Source organism: Apium graveolens, chromosome 7 (assembly GCF_009905375.1).
Source record: "Apium graveolens cultivar Ventura chromosome 7, ASM990537v1, whole genome shotgun sequence".
NCBI lineage: Eukaryota > Viridiplantae > Streptophyta > Magnoliopsida > Apiales > Apiaceae > Apium > Apium graveolens.
Genome location: NC_133653.1, coordinates 52,416,326 through 52,423,990, shown reverse-complemented (window position 1 = coordinate 52,423,990; position 7,665 = coordinate 52,416,326).

Here is a 7,665-nt window from a genome sequence, read left to right as displayed (position 1 = left end):
CCACATAAAAAACTATTTAAAATGCAATGACCACCAAATAAATCCGTTCATCATTTTTAAAAAGTCTCTAGGACTATTATGAAGATAACAGAACAAATCCCATGCTTTTATCTTAGTCCGAAAATTTTATAAAAATGCGCGAAGGTTAAATAAACCTTTATTTAAATCAAATAATTCCATTAAATCCAGAAAAATGTCAACAGATCACGTAATCATGCATACAGACAAGTAAGCACACATCAACTCATGTCTGATCATAAAATTTATCTTTCTTTAATATTATTACTTTTTACGTGTTCCGGGTCACGTTCAGCCTGACGGCCTGACGCTCAGCGTTTCAATTACGCTTCTCAATATCGACCGACACGTCACTAGGATGAAATACTTTACTTAAATATATTACATTTCACATAAAAACACATACTTCACATTTTAAATATCTTAACCCCTTTTTAGGACGGGTTCCATTCTACCTGACGGCCCGACAACATAGCTTAACTCCTAAGCTGACTCTTTAAATTGGAACACTTTTATTTACGCTCCTAGACTCTAATATATAGAAAAGACAATTAATCAACACCTAATCACACAATTATAATCGCTTCACATAAATCACACTTTATTGACTTAATTACATCGCAAAATTCTCAATCGTCACATCTTTTCTATACGGCATCTTCAAAAAATCATTGTACAAACCTTCTAATTTGCACAACACCGCTTTTAAAACACCATTTTGACTTGATCAGTTAGACAATGATTTTCAAATGTTTTTGTAAAGCTCAAATCTTTTAATCTAAGTGGTTGTAGTGAGGATGGTTAGAAAATATATTTTTATGGTGGAAAAAAACCGTTGTGTAGGTAAATTAGACAACACTTGTCAAAAACAAACCAAAGTTGATAATGATGCAAAACCTACAAGATTATATTATCATGAAAACTTGGGATTTTATAGGTATGAAAAGTAATTTGGATCGTTGAAAAAATCGTTTAAACAAATTATTTGGTTGATCGGGAATAAATCATGTGTTTGGGAGTTGGACATTTTCTAGATTTATATATTCCTTTGATATAATATGAATTTAAATTTCTTTTAAATTTTTTCATGAATAAAATCGTAATATTATAACATATATACGGTGGATCGTTGAAAAAATCATTTAAATGAATTATTTGGACATTTTGTAGATTTTCTATTCCTTCATGCAAGATGAATTTGAAAGTTTTTTTGTAAATTTTTTTATTACTGAAATTGATATATCTTAACATCCATACTATTGGATCTTCAAAAAAATTCGTATAAAAAAATTAGTTGATTGATCGGGAATAAAACTTGTGTTTGTAGTTGGACATTTTTTAGATTTTTGTATTCATGTCATGCAATATAAATTTGAAAGTTTTTTGTAATTTTTTTTATGACTAAAATAGATATTTCTTAAAATCTTTATAGTTGAATCGTTAAAAAATCATTTAAAAATTATTTTGTTGAACGCGAACAAATTACGTTCTTGGGAGTTTGACATTTTTTAGATTTTTCTATCCCTGTCATGCAAGATGAATTTGAAAGTTTTTTATAATTTTTTCTTATGTATAAAATCAAGATATCTTAACATCTATATGTTTGCATCCTCAAGAAAAATATTTTAAAAAATTATTTTATTGATCGGGAACAAATCCCGTGTATGGGAATTGGAATTTTTCTAGATTTTTCTATTCTTAACAAGCAAAATGAATTTGAATTTTTTTATAATTTTTTCTTATAACTAAAATCGATACACCTTAACATCCGTATGGTAAGATCGTCAAAAAAATTGTTTAAAAATTGTGGTTAAACAGGAACAAATCTCCTTCTCGGGAGGAGGACTTTTTATGACTTTTTTATTCCTCACATGCAAGATGAATTTGATTTTTTTTTGTAATTTTTTCTTATGACTTAATTCGATATATCTTAACATCCTTATGGTTGGATCGTCGGAAAAATCTTTTAAAAAATTATCTGGCTGAATGGGAAAGAATCTCATTCAAGGGACTATAACTTTTCTTGACTTTTATATTCCTGACATGCAAGATGAATTTAATTTTTTTTTTGTAATATTTTCTAATGACTAAAATCATAATATCTTAACATCCATACAGTTGGATCATCGAAAAAATCATTAAAACAATTACCTCATTAATTGGGAACGAATCTTTTGTTATACGTAATAGTACTTTTTACAAGAATTACTTCAAACACCATTGTAGTAAGACATTCTTACAACGGTTTTGTAATAAAATAGTTGTACAAGAAGCAAAGCTTAAAAAGGTTCTACAAGAGGTCCATGGATAATGATTTATAATAAAAACTATTGTATAAGATTAAATAAGACAATACTTTATTTAACATTAAACCATTGTATAAGGGCATCAGCTATTTTATATCCAACGACATATATCTAATGTCATTGCAATCAAGGGCTCTCATTTTCCCACCTCAGCAATCCACGTGAAAGGTTTACCCTTATAATATGGTGCCACCTCATTAGTGGTGCCCATTAAAATTCTAAAAGAACTATTTCAGACAACTGTTTTTGTGCCACCTTATCAATACTTGTTTAAATATGAAAGAGACAACTCTTTGAAACCTTGAAACATGTCTCAAGACTTAACAACAACAGGTTTATGATTAAAACCTTTGTTTAGTTTGATAAACATAATGGATTACTAGAACCCTTAACAAATCTTCTAGAAGGTTCTAAAATAAGGTCTATAGACAATGGTTTCTATTAAAAAAATGTTGTATGAGATTAACTAAGACAATATTTTATTTAACATTAAATCGTTGTGTTAGAGCATTAGCTATTTCTAAATCCAATCACTGATATCTAAAGTCATTGCAATTAAGGGCTCTTATTTCCCCACCTCAGCAAATCCAGGTGAAAGTTTTACCACCTATCACATTATGCCACCTCATTAGTGGTTCCCATTAAAATTCTAAAAGAACAATTTCACACAACTGTTTTTATGCTATTGTTTGATTCTATATAAGGAAAAACCTCTGAGTAACATTTCTTTATTACACAATGTAACGTCTAAAACCGTTGTCTATAATCACTATAATGTACCATAATAAGAACGGTTTTTATCATTATGTTAATGATTTAAAACAACTGTGCCCTTTAAAAACTGTTGTCTGACTTGCTGGTAGGATACCGTATAGTCAACAATTTGAAAAAAGATAGATAACCGTTATTTGTTTTTAGTTCACACAACAGGTTTTTTATGAAATAAAACCATCATTTTATGTTTTTTAGGATGAAGGTTTTTTTAACAGTTGTGTATCGACCGTTGTATGAAGCTGCTTTTCTTGTAGTGAAATGTACATGGTTCTCGACAAACCCAATGTGAGATTCTACATGTTTGTTGTATCATAAGTAATTCTCATAGTGATAATGATGTAATGGTCCTTAGGATTGAATTTACTAAATTTATATACGATAATTAATATACTTTGATTATATTAAAAGTTACATTTAAACGGGTAATAATAAAAGTGTATTTCGGGTACACTATGAATAGTATGAGAAATAAGAATGATCTTGGATGAATTTAACCCTTATATTATAAGAGTAATATTACTGGCCTTTTTTGTGAGCTAGACTACGAAATGCGTGGCCAAGCTCAAATATTGATTTGATACGATAGTCTAATCATTGATGAAGGAAACCTGAATTAAACTTTGTTGAGGATGACATATTAACATGCCTCTTGTTTAATCTATAAAATCTGGTTAAAGAAATTATATTACATTGTACATTATTCAAGAAAGATTTAATTGATCACCGATTTAATTAATATTACTTGGATAACAACGATGTATTACTAGATGCCAGTCTTTGTTTACGATTTTAAATTAGATTTAAAATCCGTTATCAACGTAATAATAAATTATAGAGTCACACACAAGGAATGTTTGAAGGATTATTTAATTTAAATTGGATTTAAATTAAATTAAAGTAATTCAAATTATTTATAATATTAATTAAGGTTGAATTAATTAATTAGATAAATAATGATAATCAAATTTACTAATATTAATTGTGAAATTCAATTGTTAAATAATTAAGTGAGACTTAATTATTATACAACTAGAAATTTCAAATTAATAATAACTCCTAATAACTTAAGTGTTATAATTATTTTTTCTACTCTCAATATAATAGCTCTTGTAGTTCATTTTTAACACAAGTCTTTTATTAAAAAATCCTAGCCACCAAGAGAGAATATGGAGAGAGGGGAAGATTAAATAACTTTGTGCTAGTACACATCTGATCCTTGAGTTCAAGTGTTCGTGTGGATACCGATAGAGCGTAGATCATGAAAGTAGGATTCGTGGTGATTAAATCTTTTTTAAGGTAAATAATCTGATCTACGAATTAAATATCTAATTTCCATATGGATCCCACGATGGTTTTAAAATTTTTAATTACAGTTTCCATTACGTTTTATGACTAGAAACCCTTCAATAGACAGGATACATAAATAAACATAATCATACTTACAAATTACATATAACGAAGTTTCGAAAACCAAAATAAAACAAGGTTGAGACATAAATAGCTTAGAGATGAATGTTGCTTCAACGACTTGAATCTAGTTTGCTTGGACTTCAATATGTGGTTAGATTAGATTCTAAATTAGGTTTTTAATCGTGTTAGAAGACCTAGATTTAACTGCTTAAAGCGAGTTGCATCGATAGAGAGGAGTACTAACTTAGGGTCTAGCCATCTGGGTATATTCAATTTTAATTAATTTTATTATTTTGAAAGAAACTTTATATGTTCATTCTAATTAAACAGACACATATAATTTAACTTTTATACATCACGAAGAAAGCACAGTCGTATATGATATTTAACATACGCATGACAAAAATTTATATGTCTGTTAAGAAATGACAAACGCATGTGAAATTTTTTTGTTATATATGTGGAGGGTAAAACAAACGCAAATAAGGAGACATATATGGCAGGTTTGTACTAGTGGGTGTTACAAACTCCCCTACTTAAACTCTTGACGTCCTCGTCGGGCCAGAACAAACAGATGATAGGTCCGAATTGTTTCCTCTCTAGCCATTGTGGGATAATACCAGCTGGATTCGTGTCCCAACCTCCGGATCGATATCCAGTATGGGATAATACCACCAGTTCTTATCTCCCCGCCTCTAGAAACTTGACGCATCAAGCTTTTGTGAGTCGGCTCTGATACCATATATAACATCCAAGCCCATAACTGAAAGCTTAACAGACCCAAAAATCCACAACATATCAATCTAAAACAAGTAGCAATTTGGTACACATTAATTGTTGACTTGAATATATAAACGACGTGATTACTGTTATTATGTAACAACCCAAATAAGTTGCGAGAGGCCCAATAAATGTTGCAAAAGATTAAAAAAAATTGTAACTGCAACACTTTTCCAATGTTAGTATTTTTTATGTTGCCTTAGGGTTCAAATGAAATGTTTCCTCAGTTAGGGTAACACCAGAAATTATGATGCCAAAAATTGTGATTTTGCAAAAAACAATTGGCCCACATGACAAGTTGATTGTCATGTGGACTTCCACATAGCTTGACACATGGTTTGATACGTTGCTCTGACACGTGGAGAGGTGGGTCCCACTGACGTGTGAGGCCCACCTATGTATGGGACCCACTGTTATGTGGGGTCCACTAACAGGTCGGTACCACTAACAGGTTGGTCCCACCAATATGTGGGTCCCACAGACATGCGATGGGACTCTCTCCTTGATCCCTTTATTGCCATTTTATTTTGTAACACTTACACAAATGTCAACATTTTATTAAAGATATAAAAACAATATACAATATTTGCAACAATTTTTAATACCTACTGCAACATTACACAATGGTTAATTTTGAAATGTACTTTTGCATATATCAATGCCCAGTTCTATATAGAAGTATTTTCCTAATCAAAGTCAACAAAAACACAATACAATATCACCAGTACTAATGAACTACATTGTTTAGATCATATTTGCAAATGTGATATAACTATACGTGCCTGCACCAATACCAAAGCATCTAAAGACAACACATGTACCATTCTTCTGAACAAAATTAAATAAGGGTCCTAGAAAAATTGCAAGAAAATATCTAATAGATATAAAGTACCAAAAGACCACACAATGTACTATTTAATTAACTGCAATATCTGCCTAAGACAACTTTGAATCCCTGGTCAACGGTGTACCATTATCATCGTCACTAGAAATGGTCGCACAAAGATCTCCTAAATTAATTTTCAAAGTTGGATTAGCCTCGCTCAACCTTTTAAAAACCAAGGCCAACTTTGAATCTACTTCTTTCTGTATATTCTTTTTGACCTCTACCGCGACATCCTTCTTTATCATGGCTTCAAGTTCAACTTCTAGCTTTTCCTTGATTTGAGTTGTCAACTCCTCGATGTATGTGTCTGTGAGAGCATGGGTTGAAACATCGATGGACTTCACTTATCGCCCAACAAGCCAAGAAAGGCCATGCCATTTATCATCAGTAAGAAGATCTTCGACATTACTTCTGTCGTCCTCTCCACTCAGTGCTTTTTTAATCCTACCCTGAAAAATAAACCAAGAACAATTTATAAAATTCGATACTACATTAAGTAATAGGTTTCTATATGATTGACTGAAAAATTATATGCTTTCAATTCTGTAGTTCATCACGCAGTATTAGACTTGTACTTGTGTCTGAGTTTTTGCTTGCGAGTTTTAACAAAAATGGCTACATCTGATGGTATGGGCCGATACATGTTGACAATTTCAACACACATTTACAACATAGTTATAACTATGAGTACTATAATTAAAAGTAAATGCGTGATTGGTTAAAAAAAGTAACTTGATAAAGGAAATTTCATCATGTGTCTAAGTATTGAAAGGAAAAAAAGGATCCAAAACCCGAATTAAGTCAATTTTGCATGATATCAAGTTCGTTAATACAAAAATTCTTGTGTTTAAAATAAATCACAACGTTCTCAAATAAAAGGCCTAATTTTATAATTATATGACTAAGTATAAATATGGCTACTTTAGAATAATTTATACATATATATTTCAAACTAGACTAAAATAATTTTCTAAATTATTTTTGCATACATTGTAAACGAACTCTTATTCACTAATGCACTAAATATAAAGGACGACTAAAACTAACCAAATGAGTAACCTTTATACAACATTAATTAATAACAAACAAAGGTAGTATGTACCAATTTATTCCGAATTTGGGTAAAAGATACAGGACCAGTAGTGGCTGTGTCCGTATACGATTTATGACTTTCTGTATTATTCTCAGCCTTTTTCTACAATAACAAGAAAATGATAACTTCATTATTCCGCATAAAAATTCATACCATAGGATGGACAACTTAATGGCACCAATTTTCAAATTTTACTTGACACTAGTACAGAAGACAATTTAGGAGTCGCACCTATAGTGTCAGTTAAATAGAGAACCGACAGTCTTTACTGCCTAATACGTCGGTTAAATAGAGAACCGACACATTTTTCTATTTTTCAAAGCTAAAGGCGTCTGTCGTTTCAATTAACCGACGCTGTAGAGTTAGAATAGCATCGGTCAAGTTGAATGCCGTCGCTA